General features: G+C 49.5%; 1 protein-coding gene across 1 annotated transcript in view; it reads left to right on the forward strand.

Annotated features, from left to right (window-relative positions):
* Positions 1-15000, forward strand: part of LOC119589989 (protein fork head-like) — a gene marked incomplete at its 3' end in the record, with an annotated part of 92931 nt that overhangs the window by 76237 nt on the left and 1694 nt on the right.

Here is a 15000-nt window from a genome sequence, read left to right on the forward strand (position 1 = left end):
AAAAAAAAAATTTTAAAGGGGAAATTTGACGGACCTTCTTCCTCACGCGATTACAAATTAGTGTCTCTCTGTCTGTCTGTCTCTTCCCCCCTTTCCCCGCTCCCTCTCCCTCCGTCCCATCTCACATTCCTCTCCGCCCTCCCCTCTCTCATCCTCTCCCTCTCCCTTCCTGCTCTCTCCCCTCACCATCCCTCTCCCTCTCTCCCCGTGCACTCCGTACACTGCATCCGTCTCCCTCCCCGAAGGTTGAACATAAAAATGTGGATTGGGTAAGATCGGCATGAGTTTAGGTTGGGAAATGGCCGACTTCTTCTGATAACGATTCACAAATCCAGGTGTCGGCTGTGTCCTCTCTCTCCAACTCCCTCTTCATCTCTCCCTCCCTCTCGCCTTCCTTCCTCTCCTCCTTCCTCTCCTTCCCTCCTCCCTCTCACCTCTCCTCCCTCTCCTTCTCCTCTCCCTCCTTCCCTCTCCCTCTCCCTCTTCCTCCTCCTTCCCTCTCCCTCCCTCCCTCCTCCCCAGCCGAACACACATTGGATTGCGTAGGACTCGCCATGCACTGTCGCAGTCTGGGTAGGCGCCTTCTCTTACCTGCTTCGAAGGTATCGACGATCCTCAGGAGGAAGCGGGCAGGCTGGACCTTACTTCTACAATCCTTTCAACTTCCCTCCTCATGCCTCCTTCCCTCCTCCTTCCCTCCTCCTTCCTCCTCCTTCCCTCCTTCCCTCCTCATGCCCTCCTTCCCTCCTCTGCCCTCCCTCCCTCCTCCCTCCCCTTCCCTCCTTCCCTCCTTCCCTCTTCTCACTGCCTCCTTCCCTCCTCCTTCCTTCCCTCCTTCCCTTCTCATGCCCTCCTTCCCTAAGCCTCCCCTCGCCTCCCCCCTCCCGCCCCCGTCCTCGAAGGCGGGTGAGAAAAGCGTTACGTGTAACCCGAGCCTGGTCGCGTCCACCCCCACACCGTCACGAGCGGCCTTTCTCTCACGCAGTGTCACATGCCCCTTACCTGATGGACGTGTCAACAGGGACGGCTTTGGCCGGGCCTGGGTCGGTCCTCGGCCGCCTCTACCTGGAGTCCCTCATCTCCCCGTGAGAAGCGCGGAGAACGCGCCGCGTCAGAAACTTCATCATTCACAAAGTAATCATAAAGCGAAGTAAGGGAATTCTTGAGTTTCATTGAGTGTCGGTCCATTGTTATAGGTAGGGCGGTCGTAAAGTAGCTAGGGAAGTTATCTCGCAGTTATGGCCGTATTCCATGTTCTCAAGTTTTTAATCAACAGAAATACTAGAGGAAATTTAATCGATTATATTTCATAAAATTAAATTTCATAGATCTGGTCGCATATATTAGTATATTTGTTAGCAATATAGATGGATGTTAGACACTATGATTGTCAATAATCGTTTCCCCAGACACTCAGCTGTCATCATGTTGCCCTTGTCTTCCTCCTCCACACAAGAACAGCAGACATTTTTTTCTCAGAAAATATAGGGCCGTAAAACACCTTGGATGTTCCTCGCGAAGATAACGATGCGCGGGTGGGCGGAGGGCGCCATGTGTCTAGTTAAATGTACCCTGGAAAGTCGCCCCTTTTCTGTTTTTTTTTCTTTCTTTCTTCCCTTTTATTTTCTTTACAATGATCTTGTTTTTCGTAGAAGACTTCTGAGCTTTTTGAAAATGCTTCAGAATGTCCCTTTCGATAATTGTTTCGCCTTTTGTTCGTGTTCTTTCTCCCTTAACTATTTCTGTATTTATCATTCTCCTTTTCCTTCTTACAGTGATAATAAAGTGTAGATTTCTAGATAGGAAACATGAACACCTCTCGACTTACTCCTATGACGTAAGTTTGCAAATAATTTGCATAATTACATTAAATGGTCTGCGCAGTAACGCAGCGCAGGGAGCAGGAATTTTAACAAGATTCGCATTCCTTCGACCTTTTATCATTCTCACTTTTAACCGAGTTAACATCAAGACAAAAGATGTGGTTCTGCTCTGTTAATTCTCGTCTGCAGCTGTCGGCCTTCATTATGAAGATCTAGCGCTCGGCGTGGACCACAGATTTCCCCCAAATGCAAGCTTAATGGGTAAATAAGGCAAACCACATGTTGAGTTCATCCCAATGTCACCATTATTTTGTCTAGATAAAACAACTATTTTAACCTGCCTCGGTTCATAGCTAAGAAGGTAATTCTACTCAGGGTATTATTGAAAGCAAGTGAAAATGTTCCACGTGATTCGACTCCATGTGCCCCCAGGTGCGTGTCGAGTGAATTAATTTTGGGTGAAGTGAAAGACCGGTGGAAAGGTACTGAAGTGAGTACATCCATATATAAACAAGAAAGAGAAAAACGGTTATCTTTTTTTGATTGAATGGCTCCCGGAAAAAAGAAAAAAACGAAAATATAAAGACGGAATTTCTGGTGTGCCTAAGTGGGGCTTTCGACACAGCTGAGGCACATGTGTCCGCCATTATTCTTCGGGCGGGTCACGTAAGGTCAGGACTTAAAAAACGCGGGAAGTGAGAAAATATGTAAGACTAAGGCTCTCTCTCGGTCTTTGTGCACGCGGTCTTGGTATTCACGTCTTTCGTCTTTTACCTGAATTTCACGGAAGCGTTTGACATTAATTTCCTTTGCCTTTCTCAAAGACTGTAATTAGAGGTGCCCGTTAACCGGCCCTGTAGAAGAGCTCTCGGAGGTGGTAGTTGTGCCAGCGCCGCCTCAGGATCTCGCTCGCCGTCGGATAACCAATGGCGAAACGGATCTCGGCGCCGAGGCGAGCGAACGGCGTTCTCGAACTAGGTGCCACGCACTTGCAGGTACTTTAGTCACACTTGGATATCTGGCGATAGCAATACAAGTGTTTCATTAAATTTCCAAATTCATTTACTTACATTTAGCCTCTCAGAAATGCTTCATGCATTATTTATGCAAATACTTCAATATTTATTTCCCCTTACACTTGTTTATCACAAAATGTGTTTGCCTCCAGTAATTTTCTGGTGTCAGCGAAGGCCGCCGGGCATAAAGCCCGAGGTCGAGAGCGTCCCCGATGAGCCCCGATAACATTCCCGATTCGTCCCGATAAGTGTCCCCGATCCTATGGACAGCATTACCGCTTGGGCATCAGTGGAGCTCGAAAGGCCAGAGACAAAAGGGGAGGCCTAAGATTTTCTGCCCGAGCACCCCGGAGGCGGCCGGCGCTGCGCCCTTGGGTCGCCGGGGGAAACCGCGTCGGGGGAGGCGGCGAGAGCGGACACTCCGCCACACCGCAACGCGCTCATCGCTGTGACGGGAAGCTGGAGGTCGCAATTTCCCGAGTTCTTGACTCTGCCCGAAGATGATCCAAGTAATCGGATTTGTTTATGATGAATGGGATGAGATCTTTCTCTCTTTCTCTTCCCCTCTCCCCCTACCCCCACCCTCTCTCTCTCTTTCTCTCTTTCTCTTTCTCTTTCTCTTTCTCTTTCTTTCTCTTTCTCTTTCCTTTCTCTTTCTTTTTCTCCTCCCCTCTCCCTCTCCTCCCCTCTCCCTCTCTTCGCCCCTCCCTCTCTTCGCCCCTCCCTCTCTTCCCCCCTCCCTCTCTTCCCCCTCCCTCTCCCCCCCCTCTCTCTCACCCAGAAACAATATTTACTACATTCATATTGATGAATTAAGGGGGCCTAATTCCTTGACCTCAGTGACAATTAGAACTTTATTAGTTGAAACATATGGATGAAATTCCCCACCCGCTCATGTTAACCCTCACTTGCACAGCAGAGATTGGTGGTATTAATCTCTTAACACTGATCATAAGAAAGTGTGCGAATCTCCACCTGGCTAAATATAAATAAGGCCGAGTCAGTAGCCACATACTATGTCATTAAAAAAATGTATGGAACAAAAGCGGGGGCTAATTTATTGCATTTAGTCCAGAGAACAAGATAACAAGAAATATCACCAAATATCTAGACTGCTTTTGTCTTATTTGTCTTTCGTAGACAGATGAAGACTGTCCGTTGCTGTCGTTGTGTAGTTGACATTTGTCACTAACTCCGATCAATGGGGAGTACAGTCACGCGAATTTTGCGGGATGATGAACGAGATAATGGCCGAGCCCTGAGGACTTCGAGAGAGTGCAGAAGAAAGCATCGACATCAGCAAAGCACTGCCCAGGGAGAAAGGTTTTCTGTTCTTCCATCCATCTCCTCTTCTTCCTCAATTTTCTCCGCTTGCCCTCTCTCCTTTCCCCTCCTTTGTCGTTGCGTGGGTGGCCATGTTAAGTAGGGCGTCATAGTGGCTGGACGGAGGGACTCCTCCTCTTCACCGCCCCCTACTGCGAGGGTGTTCCTTAGGCTAGCCGCGATAAGCACGTGTACGAAGTCACAGATGCTCACATAATTGCTCTCTTGCACTCACATGAGGATACACTCACATAGTACTCTCATTTTCGCACACCCTAGCACTTACACTCGTTCTCACGTTCACACTTGGACACCCTACACACTCACACGCCCCTACACACTCATACGCAGTCACAAGCACGGACACTTGTCTATCTAAAACTGCCTCTTCTCGATTAAGATGTACAAAACACACCTTTTATCCAGGTTCGTGCGCGGTTAAGATTTCCACGACAAATTATTGGCTCGTCTCTCCTCTCGCTCTCCCTCCCCCTAGCACCCCCGCCACCATTGTTTACACTCCGGACTCGCATAAAACAAGTGAGCATCAGCCGCCCTATCTGATGCGGCCCTGGCCACCTTGTTGCCATTTGGTAGGGGTGAAAAGAGGAGGAAGAAGCGTACGGGAGAAGAAAGGGAGGAATAGGTGCGGCATATAAGAAAGAGTGGGAGGGAAGTGAAAGACCATGGTGGAGATTATTGATGACGATAACGACTATTGTAAAGAGGTTTTCGAGGGAAATAAACAGGAATGCTGGAAGGGAAAAGTGAGATAGAGGGAGTAGAAAGAGAAGATGAGAGAAATAAGAAGGGAGAAAAGAACGCTAACCCTAATCCCGAACCATTTATTGTCATGCTTTGTGTGTGTTTGTTGTGCGGCGGTAGCGTTGTGTTTATTGTCAAGCTGTAAGCGTTTATTGTTCAGCCACAATAGTAAATACCTTCGGTAAATAGGAGTGACAGCGCTAAACTAAGCGCAAAAGGAGAACCTAATCGCAAGATCTCGTGTCTTTTTTTTTCTCCCATTTTAAAAACTGTCACAGGAGACCGACCTGCTCTCGCCACCGAGGAATGCCACGGCCGCTTTATGGCTCAATCCCACCGGAGGATCGCCGCTGTGAATTGTGTTAATCGATTGTTTGGCCGGAGCAAATTGAAGGAAGGGAGGGGGCTAATTTGTTGCGCTTGCGATCATAGTTTCATCCCCGTTCACAGTTTATTTAATATGATTTTTCCATTATTAACAAAGAGGGGCAGAGAGGAATTTAGAATTATCAAGGATGTTTATAAGCAATAGAATGGCTAGATCCATCTAAGGATGAGCCTCCCCCACACACTCGTATATGTACTTCACCGCGATATCACCTCTGATACCTCGACGCCTTATTTTCCTTTCTTCCCCTTTTTACTTCCCATTATCCATGTACTCTCTCCGTCTTGCTTCTTAATCTTCGTTTTCCTCTATCCCTCTCTTCCCTCACCTCCGTTCCCCATTCCCTGATGACCCTATGGATAGCCCAGCGCCCACCCCACCCCCGGCGCCGGCCCAGTGGTCGTTAGTGGCGAATTTACATACACATTGTTGAACGCGTCCCCATAAAGCCTGAGACACGTTCGTGGAGGCTTTTCGCCTGCGCGGATACGTTTGCACACGGACCTCGGCTCGGGAATGTCCCCTTGGCGCTCGCGCCTCTTGGAAGTGCCACGAGACTTGCTTTTTATTCACACGCTTTTTTTCACTGATGATATTGCTCGTGGTCACCGTTTTTATAAGAGCTTTTTTAAAAAAGTATTCTAATTATATCTCTCTCTAATCATCTATAGTCTCTCCCTATCTCTGAACTCCTTTTTCTCCTTCCTAATAGTTCCCTCTCTATACTCCTTCTCTCTCACTCTCTCTCTCTCACTCTCTCTCTCTCTCTCCTCTCTCTCTACTCTCTCTATCTCCTATATCATATCTCTCTCTCTTCTCTCTTCATCTCTCTCTCTCTCTCTATCTCTCCTATCCTCTCCTCCTCCTTCCTCTCCCCCTCTTCCCCCCCTTTCCCCTTTTCTCCTCTCTCCTTTCCCCCCTCTCTTTTCCCCCTCCTTTTTTCTCTCCCTTTTTTCCCCCTCTTCCTCTCTCCTTCTCCTCCTTTTCCTCTCCCCCTTTCCCTCTCTCATCTCTCATCTCTCTCTCTCATCTCTCTCTCTCTCTATCAATTCTATCTCTTCTCTCTCTCATCCTCTCTCTCTCTCTCTATCTCTCTCTCTCTCTCTCACTCTCGTCTCTCTCTCTCAACCTCTCTCTCTCTCTCTCATACTATCTCTCTCTCTCTCATCTCTCCTCTCTCCTCTCTCCTCTTCTCTCTCTCCTCTCTCGCTCTCTCTCTCTCTCTCTCTCTATCTCTCTCTCTCTGCTCTCTCTTCTCTCTCTCTCTCGCTCTCTCTCTCTCTCCCTCTCCTCTCCTCTCTCCCCCCCCCCTCTCTCACTCTCTCCCCCACCTCTCTCTCCCTCCCTCTCTCTCTCTATCTCTCTCTCTCTCTCTCTCTCTCTCTTCTCTCTCTTCTCTTCTCTCTCTCTCTCCTTACTCTCTCGCTCTCTTCTCTCTCTCCTATCTCTCTCTCTTCTCCTCCTCTCTCCCTCTCTCTCTCTCCTCTCTCTCTCTCTCTCTCTCTATCTTCCTCTCTCTACTCTCCTCTCTCTCTCCTCTCTCTCTCTCTCTATCTCTCTATCTATCTCTCTAATCCTCTCTCTCTCTCTCTCTCTCTCCTCTCTCCTCTCTCCCCTCTCTCTCTCCTCTCTCTCTCCTCTCTATCTATCTCCTCTCTCTATCCTCTCTTATCTCTCCTCTCTCTCTCTCTCCTCTCTCTCTCTCTCCTCTCTCTCGTTCTCCTCTCTCTCTCGTTCTCCTCTCTCTCTCTCTCTCTCGCCTCCTTCCTCTCTCTCTCTCTCCTCCTCTCTCTCTCCTCTATCTCTCTCTCCCCTCTACTATCTCTCTCCTCTCTTCTCTCTCTCTCTCCTCTCTCTCTCTCTCTCCACTCTCCTCTCTCTCTCCTCTCTCCTCTCTCACTTCCTCTCTCTCCTCTCTCTCCTCTCTCTCCTCTTCTTCCTCTCTCTCCTCTCTCTCTCTCTCTCTCTCTCTCTTCTCTCTCTCTCTCTCTCCTCTCCCTCTAATCTCTCTACTCTCTCTCTCTCTCTCTCACTCTCTCTCACTCTCTCTCTTTCCTCTCTCCTCTTTCCTCTCTCCTCCCATCTACTCTCCTCTCTCTCTTCTCTCTCTATCTCTCTCTCTCTCTCTCTCTCTTCCCCCCACCTTTCTCTATCTCTCTCTCTCTCTCTCTCTCTCTCTCTCTCCTCTACTCTCTCTCTCTCCTCTCCACTCTCTCTCTCTCTCTCTCTCTCTCTCTCTTCCTCTCTCTCTACCTCTCCTCTCTCTCTACTCTCCCTCTCTACTCTCCCTCTCTCTCTACTCTCCCTCTCTCTCTACTCTCCCTCTCTCCTCTCTCTACTCTCTCTCTCTCTACTCTCTCTCTCTCTATTTCTTCTTTTCTCTCTCTCTATTCTCTCTCTCTCTCTACTCTATCTCTCTCTCTCATATTCTTCTAATCTCTCTTTCTCTCTATCTCCCCTCTCTCTCTACTCTCCTCTCTCCTCTCTCTCCTCTCTCGCTCTTACTCTCTCTCTCTCTCTCTCTCTCTCTCCTCTCTCTCTCTCTCTCTACTCTTTCTCTCTCTCTACCTTCTCTCTCTCTACTCCTCTCTCTCTTATCTCTCTCTCTCTCTCACTCTCTCCTTTCTCTCTCTTACTCTCTCTCTCTCTTACGCTCTTCTCTCTCTACTCTCTCTCTCTCTCTACTCTCTCCTCTCTCTCTCTCTCTCTCTACTCTCTCTCTCTCTCTCTCTCTACTCTCTCTCTCTCTCTCTCTCTACTCTCTCTCTCTCTCTCTCTACTCTCCCTCTCTCTCTCCTCTTACTCTCTCTCTCTCCTTCTCTTACTCTCTCTCTCTCTCTCTCTCTACTCTCTCTCCTCTCTCTCTCTACTCTCTCTCTCTCCTCTCTATCTTCTCTCCTCTACTTCTCTCTCTATCTACTCTTCTCCCTCCTCTCTCTCTCATTCTCCTCTCTCTCTCGTCTCTCTCTCTCTCTCTGCATGTGCTCTCCTCTCTCCTCCCTCCTCTTTCCTCCTCCCTCCACTCCCCCCCCCTCTCTCCCTCCCACCCTCCACCCCCTCTCCCCTATCCCCTCCTCTCTCTCCTCCCTCCCCCCTCCTACTTCCCCTTTCCCTCTCTCTCTCTCTCCTCCCTCCTCCCTCCCTCTCCCCTTCCCCTCCTTCTGTCTCTCCTCTCTCCTCTTTCTTCCCCCCTCTCCCCCTCCCTCCCTCACTAACTCCCTCTTCCCCCTCCCACCCTCCCTCACTCCCTCCCACCCTCCCTCCCACCCTTCCTCACTCCCTCCCTCACCTCCCTCTCTCTCCCTCCTCCCTCTCTCTCTCTCTTTCTTCCCCTCCTTATGTGAGTTTATTTCAATTTTCTTCTCTTCCCGTCCATTATTGTTACCCGTGCGGCCCTTTGTTTCCCCTCGATCGCCGACGGGAGCGCCCCCGGGCTTGGAGGTAAGGTTCGTGACCCTCCGTTTGTGTTTGGGCACGCCGTGAGGGATGCGACATGACGGCCGAGCGAGGGTCGCACACGGCCGCCTGTCGTACGAGGGTTGGGCAGCGGGCGAGGTGGCAGGCCGGGCATTGAGCATGGGAGAGGGGCTGGATGGGGCTGCTCGCCGGGCCAGTGATGAAGGGTAGCTACAGATACAATACTTAAATGGGGACTTTATTTTTTAGATAAGATTTATAAATTTTCTTTTCGAGCTTTTCTAGTTATTCGGTTCCTGGGGTGCACTTTGTTCGGGCCAAGGTTGGTTTCCCTTGGTTGTTTGCGACCGCCCCGCGAACAAGATATTCAATTCTACAGCTTCGAATGACTCCTCATTACGGTTAAAACTACGGGCAGGACGTTGGACAGATTTTACTAAAGATGCCAAGTGTGAGGCTCCACGCGGGAGGTTCATATTAAAGGGAAATGAGTTTTCAGTCATTGATAAAACTGTCGTTATTTTAGAAATTTCATGCCAGCAATTCAAGCTGCAATTTCTAGATTCAGAACATTTAGAAATGGTTATGGAAATGCCATGAGTTAAGGAATCAAAGAAAGGCAACCCATACATAGATTGCTCAGTAGAAGCCAGCACGCAGACAAACAAGATCTGAAAGACACCGATCGGCAAACATGCAAACAGACAAGCCGAGGAACCAAGCACACAGGCAGGCAGGGATTAACAGTGAGGGGAAGGGAGGGGTGGGAGAGCAGGTGCTGAGTTCGGGAACGGTGGGCAGGTGTTAATGTTGGCAGTGATTGACAGCTGTTGTTGAGGGTAAGGTAGGGCGGGAGGCATTGGTGGAGCTGGAGGTGCGGCGGTGAGAAAGGAGGGGGCAAGCAGTGGGTTACAGGGAAGATTACAATACATAAAGTTAAAGGACAAGGAAGGGATGTTGGGGGAAGGGGGTGAAGAGAAGAGAGTGAAGGAGGAAAGGAAATCCCGAGCTGTAAGTAGTGAAAGACCTTTGAGTTAACATTAAAAAGGAGGTTGGATGAAAGGGAAATGGGACATGCTTTTGTGTGTAATGCATTGTAAGCGATTAACACCTGCTCTTTTTATTCCTTTGTCGCACACGCAACGTGCAAATGTTCGTTTTCTTCCCTTTATTGAAGTGATGGCAGCTGATATTGTTTGTAAGTGTTGACCACGTGTGCTCTGGAGCGAGTTTGCCCCCGACAGCACTTTCCTCCACCCAGGACTCAGCCAAAAGCGCCTGTTGTGTATACCCTATTTTCAATGCGTGCTCGCTAGTGCCTTTTCAATTTTCCCTCTCTTCTTTCTTCAACTCCTTCCCATTTGATTTCATAATCTTTTCCTCCTTTCCATTTCTCTTCCTTCTCCTCTTCTTCCGCCAACAACTCCTCCTCCCATTCCTCCTCCTCCTCCTCCCATTCCTCTTCCTCCCATTCCTCCTCCTCCTCCTCCTTTCTCCTCCTCCTCTTCCTTTCTCGTCCTCCTCTTTCTTTCTCCTCCTCCTCCCCCTTTTTCTTTCTTTTCCTCCTTCTCTTTCTTCTCCTCCTCCTTTCGTTCTCTTCTTCTTCTTCCTCATCGTCCTCATCATATTCCTCCACCACCACCTCCGTCCCCTCCTCATGTCCCTCCTTTTCCTCCTCCTCCTCCTCGTCCTCGGCCTCGGCCTCCTCCTCCTTTCTCCTCCTCCTTTCCTCCTCTTCCTCCTCCTCCTCCTCCTCCTCCTCCTCCTCCTCCTCCTTCTCCTCCTCCTTCTTCTCCTCTTCCTTCTTCTTCCTCCTCTTCTCCCTCATCTCCCCCCCCACCCCCCCTCTCCCCCTCCTCCTCCCCCCCCCTTTTTCCCCTCCCCTTCTCCCCTCCTCCCCCTCCCCCCTTCTTTCTTCTCTTCTTCTTCCTTCTCCTCCTACTTCTCTTTGTTTTGTTCCTCACTTTCATCTCGCCCCCCCCACCTCCCTCCTCCTCCTCCCCTCCTCCCCCTCCCCCTCCCTCTTCCTCTTTCGTCTACTCCTTCTCCGTCCTCTCCTGCTGTTCCTCCTTTTCCTCTGCCTCCTCCTCCTCCTCCTCCTCCTCTCCTCCTCCTCCTCCTCCTCCTCCTCCCTACCGGATGCACCTGTCTGCCCACATTACGTCCACGTGGTTGGTCACGCCGCGATGGCCTGGGGCCACAACCTGTCTTCTCAGGCCCCTTCCCCTCCTGTCTGTCCCCTATGCCCCCCACCTCTCCATTGGTGCTTCATACACCCCCACTCTTCTCCATCGTCTTCTACATCGCTCCGGTCGCCCCCTCCTGTCTGCCCTCACACAGGATTATGGGCAAGCCCAGCAGCCATAGCCACGTTCTTTTCCCGCTCTTAAAGGTCTAACACGTCACCCGCGTTGTAGGAGAGTCCTCACGCGAGTCTTGTATAGCCTCTCTGGTGTGGCCTTTCTTGGGGCTCAGATAACCTCTCCGGCCTCCACGCCCCCAACACCACTGCGGCCTGCAAAAGTGTCATGAGTAAATTCAGGTGTGAGTTGTGTACTGATATTCAAATAACACGGAAACCTTCAGGCTATCCGATCAGTGCCATAAACAAGTAGTCTGGTTCATCAGTTCACTTTTGTCGTCTCCTAATTGTGCTTTGGTGTGGGGCTTGGGGATTGCTATTTGACAGTATAATGATTTAATCCGCCGTTTGCATAGGTAACGAATAGAAACGGCGCGAAAAGGGGAAAATCATTTAGGTGATGTAAAACAATAGGTACAAATCACTGAGATTTCACTATATGATTCGGAGCTCTGAATGGAAAGAAAAAGGGAGAGACAAGTCACAATGGCCACTGGCAGCTAACAAGAAACGGCCTGACGTTTTAGTATATGGTTTTGATCAAACCAGAAGTTTACTTAGGTTATCATTATGCATCGCCAGGTATCAATGTAAGGCCTGAAAACACGCAGGTATAGATAGATGGCGACGGTAATACACCGCCATTAGGAGTTCAATTGGTCAAGTTGTTCAAGTGATGGAGGCTTTGGAAGGAAACTAAGTGATGGAAGCTTTGGAAGGAAACTAAGTGATGGAGGCTTTGGAAGGAAACTAATCAGCCAGTGAAGTGCAAGAGCGGATGATGCGGAGAAACCTTCCCAATATTAAGATACTGAGATCCGATTTGTTTTCCCCTCCTTTCTTACATGAGAGCTTAGGAAGGTTGGGAAGGAAGGATCAGGAACAGGTAATGGAGGTTGAACGAGTTCCCAAAGTAGGTTGAACCCTTCGCTGTAACTTGAGCCGGACCTACCTAGAAGGAGGGCTTGCGACGGGTAGGGAGGGAGGGGAGGGGGAGAGGAAAGGGGCTAAAGGGTTTTAGGGTTAGCGCAGTTGTTTGATTTCGCTTCTGAAAAAGTTGATGGTCGACGATGAAGGCAGGAGACGGGGGGAGGGAGGCAGCGGCGTAGCCATCATTGCGGAGCGCCGGGGGATTTAAAGGGGAAGGGAAGCTAGCGATGAAAACTCTATTCAGAAAATGGCGGCGCTATGTCGTAAAGCAAGCCTTTACTAAAGTTTTCTATTTTCATTTCTCCACGTGCCTTTTCTTGGTTTGCTTTATTTTCTCCCTATTTTTGCGTTTCATCTTTTTATGTTATTCTATATTTTGTTGTTTTCCCCTTTAATCATGGTTTGTCATTCCCTCTGTAATTCATCCTGCCGGCTCCTGCAGTATTGGTCTTGTTTGATTTCAACCTTTCATTCAGCTCGGCAGCTTTGCTTCATTTGCATCTCTGCCTGACTTGTGAGTGTCATCCGTTTCGCCTAATTTCCCATCGACCCACCCTTCCCCCACGCACTTCATCAGGCGGTGCCCCCCCCCCCCTGCCTCGCCGTAGGGGTCGCCGCGCCCCCGCCTCGCTGTAACCGCCTCCCCACTGCTTCCACAATGGCGAGGTGGCGCCCCCCGCGGTCCGCCCTCTTCTCAGGGACACGCGATCATTATCGAGTGTGTAAAGGGGGTCGTCTAAACGGTCTTCGAAAATGGAGGTTCAATGATCCAAGTGTCTCGGCGGCAAAGGTCAGCGGCGGAAGTGGTGCGCATTCTCACGGATTTTCTTTCACTCGTCTTTCATGCGCATTGTTGATGCCTCCCCAGCTCCGTTTCTTGAGTAGGTGAAAATTAAGAACTAAGAAACAGTTTTGATTCCGAGCGTCTTTTAGTAGATATGAACATCAAATAGGAGGATCATTTGGCGTCTGAATTATGCGCTTCTCTTGTGTGTATTTGTCACACGTTTCTCATGTTCACACAGACAGTGAAATCATGTCCCGATAGTTAATGATTTGTGCCATGTGCATGTTTATGACCGAATTCCCGCGGTTGAGCTTCGAAAGTGGTGTGTTTATTTTCCGGGACCTTGTCATTATTTACCAGAATTGACAAATGCTAAATGGTAATACATATACAAAAATAAGAGATTAACCGCATTTCAACTCCGTAATGCAAGAAACGGAGAGTTACGCAGTCATGATTGTATGTATCTGGCATAACATATTCTGCAATTGAAAGATAGGCAGTGCACCTAAAGGTGGTTTAGGTCATTCCTGAGTCAATAATCCCGGGCGCACATACCCTCGCCACGCCCACACGCACTCCCTGCGAGTGTGCGATTTTTCTGCACGATTGCACCGCTGATGAACTCAGCGATAGGCAAGCTAAGGCGAGATAGAGCGAGATCAGGGAGTCGGGGCGGCACACCCTCGCTCGACCCCGCCGGTGCGCTAAATGGTTGCCACTCCGGTTGACGTGCAACGGGGAAGGAGTGAGAATTTTCTTTCTCTCGTCATTTATGCTTTTATTTTTTGCTCATCTGATTTCACATTATCGTATCTCCCTTGCCATTTTCTTAGAAATCGCATGTGAATTTGATAAACAGTATAATACATCACAAACTAGGATAGTAAGTTTCAACTTGTAATATGTGATGTTACCAACAATAATGATGATGTTATCATCATTATTAAGACTTTTATTATCATTATCATTATTGTTGTTCTTATTACTATTTTTTTTATTATTAAATTCCTGATATCCTTTCCATCCCTCACTAAACAGCACGCGGTCACGAGGCCTGTGTTTAGACAGTCAGCATTGTTAATACAGATAGTCATTAGCGGTCAGGTATGGTAATTAGCGTCTGCGCGGGACTGATTAGTGGCGCCAGAGGTGTCTCCCTGACGAGCCACAGAGGCTGATCCGGGATTTACCTGGGTACTTGGAAATTTAACAGCTGATCATCCCCCTCTTTTCCACCTACTGATTCCCCTCCCCCTCTCTCTCGCAGGTGACCATCCCTCTTCCTCCTTCTCGCCTTCCATATTTCATTTTTTTTTGTTTCATTACTGACTCTGTATTTCCTCTCAATCACATCCCGTTTTCTCTTCTTTTCCCTACCTTCCCCTCCTCTTTCCTTCTCTCTCCTCCCCACCCCTCTCCTCACCGCTTTCCCCTCCCCTCTCCCCTACTAACAACCCGAAGTCACTGCCTCCGCCCGGCGCCCTAATCACCTTTCGTCTCCCGCGGCGCCCTCGGCAGGGCACAGCACGGCTTGGGGATTATCACTGCGTTAGATGCGACCTCGCGATAACCCTTATCTCCTCCCCCTCCTCTTGTCCTCCCCGTCTTCCTCTCCTCCCCCTCCTCCTCTCCTCCCCGTCTTCCTCTCCTCCCCCTCCTCCTCCTCTTCCCCCCCCTCCTCCTCCTCCTCCCCCTCCTCCTCCTCCTCCTCTTCCTCCTCTTCCTCGTCCCCCTCTTCTTCCTCCTCCTCCTCCTCCTCCTCCTCCTCCTCCTCCTCCTCCTCCTCTTTCTCCTCCTCCTCATCCCTTCTCTTCCCTCCTCCTCTTCCCTCCTCTTCTACCACCTCTTTTTCCTCCTCCTCATACGGGGGTCCATCTCCTTCCTACCCATCTTGCTCTTTCTCCAGCTCCCCCTTCTCCCACTACTGTTTCTCTTCGTGCTCTTCTTCCCCTTCCTTTACCTTTTCCTCTTTCCTTCTTTCCTCATTCTTCTTCCCAACCTCCTCCTCCTGATCCCCTTCTCTGATTCTCTTTCTCCTGATCCCCTTCTCTGATTCTCTTTCTCCTGATCCCCTTCTCTGATTCTCTTTCTCCTGATCCCCTTCTCTGATTCTCTTTCTCCTGATCCCCCATCTGCATCTCTCAGTTATTCATTACATCGAATACATTTTCAGGCAACAGGAAGTT

Source organism: Penaeus monodon, chromosome 26 (genome assembly GCF_015228065.2).
Source record: "Penaeus monodon isolate SGIC_2016 chromosome 26, NSTDA_Pmon_1, whole genome shotgun sequence".
Classification (NCBI taxonomy): domain Eukaryota; kingdom Metazoa; phylum Arthropoda; class Malacostraca; order Decapoda; family Penaeidae; genus Penaeus; species Penaeus monodon.